Source organism: Eimeria mitis, genomic scaffold, assembly GCF_000499745.2.
Source record: "Eimeria mitis Houghton genomic scaffold, Emh_scaff3786, whole genome shotgun sequence".
Classification (NCBI taxonomy): Eukaryota; Apicomplexa; class Conoidasida; order Eucoccidiorida; family Eimeriidae; genus Eimeria; species Eimeria mitis.
In genome coordinates this window covers 766-2,563 of record NW_013572122.1, presented here as the reverse complement: position 1 = coordinate 2,563, position 1,798 = coordinate 766, and positions in this window count along the sequence as shown.

Here is a 1,798-nt window from a genome sequence, read left to right as displayed (position 1 = left end):
TCTGCTTACACATACATCCATACATACAATTCAACTGAAACCGCATCCCCAGGCCGCCTGAAACACAAAGACGCTTTCTTCTCATCTCTGCCTGGCGACATGCGCCTGTGTTCATGATATGAATATCTTTCTTTTCATTTTGTTGAATAAATATTACTTTATCGACGTAGCCGATGTGAGGCGGGTACAAGCACACGGCGGGGAGGCTGAAGGTACTGTTGTTACCTCTTCTGATCTCTTCTGGAGTATAAGATCATGTTGCATTCTGAATTCATGAAAAAATTCTTAAGTATTGAAAAAAAGAAAAACGAGATTGCAGAAAAGTACGCGAACCGTGCGTATACCACACCCCCCGATTAGAAAGTATTGAATTGGAGGCATCACACGAGCTAAACTGATTTGTATGTGAAATTCTTTGTTTTTTTTCATAGATAATAATATTCATTTCATGTTTTTGTTCATGAATGTACATGCACCGGTCTTCTTGCAAGGGCTGCGGCCGCGCGCCGCGCAAGGCCCTGATTCAAGGTGGTTTTTACTGCTTTCAGCTCGGTGAGAGCAATAGATGCCAACTGTGACATTTTTGTATAGAGTGTTGTAAACTATTTTCATTTGTACTGACATTTCTACGGATCGGACGAATTTTAGGCAGCTACGCCTCCGGCTGGCTGTGGTCGCTGCCTTGTGGCGCCTCTGATCGCGGCCAACCTAAAGTCATCATCCGCAGCGTTTTATTGAATTTCACGCCGCATATCGAAGAACTTTAACTAATTTCGGCTTATTGGTACTTTAAATACCCCAAAAAACCCGTCTCTTGATCACGGTCGCAGGCGGCTGTGACTCCATTGCCGCCCACGGCAAGCTCTCATACACCTCAACTGAAGAATTCATGTTCAAGGATTTGGGGATTGTGTAGTTTTGACTTGTAGTGTATGTACAGCAACGTACTTATTGCGTCGAAGCCGAGTATTTCTTAATGTGCGGCATTAGTAGCATGCGCCTTGTACAGAAGAGGCGCATGCATATTTGACTGACTGTGATGCGTTGACACCCGGCAGCCTCGCCATAGAAAAGCGCCACCATGCTGCTGGCCACCTAGTGTGCATGGACATCTCGGGACGAAGACTTGGCTTTATCTTTCTTTCAACGCAATCTGTGGTGGTGCCGGCTCTCTCCGCTTGAGCTGCTTGTCGAGCTAGCTCCCCATGGCATTCTTGCGAGTGCATCCATCGCAGCTTTCACGTGGTTTCTATCATCAGTTGACGTGTTCTTTCATTCTCCAGGCTCATCAAGCTGAAGCGGCTAGCAGCTTTCCTGTTGTGTTGACCCTTTGAAGTAAACAGCTGCCCGGCGAGGCAAAAACTTTATCGCGTGTGTGCGAGGTGCAACAACAGACGTAGCCAGCAAGTATTTTGGTTGCAGAGAAGAATACGAAATGGGGGCTTTCAATAGCTGCTTCTCAAGCACTCTCCGTCTGTGCTGTACAAAGAAGGTCCACCAGATCCGTGTCGCTGGCCCCGCCCAAGCAGGAAAAACATCCATTATAAAATGGATGAAGTATAAGAGTTTCTTTAAGCTAGCACCAACAGAGGGTACATCTCTTCTCTTTATATTTCTTAGTGTACAGCTACTAGTATACTCCACCCTGCGTCATAGTATACTATGCACGGTGTCTGTTGGCGTCATCTGCAGCGCAGCGTTTCCTTTCGTTACAAACATATGTTAGAATTATGGAGTTTATTTTCACGTGTTTATACTTTTTTTATGCATGCGTTGATGCTATATAGGACTGGAAGTT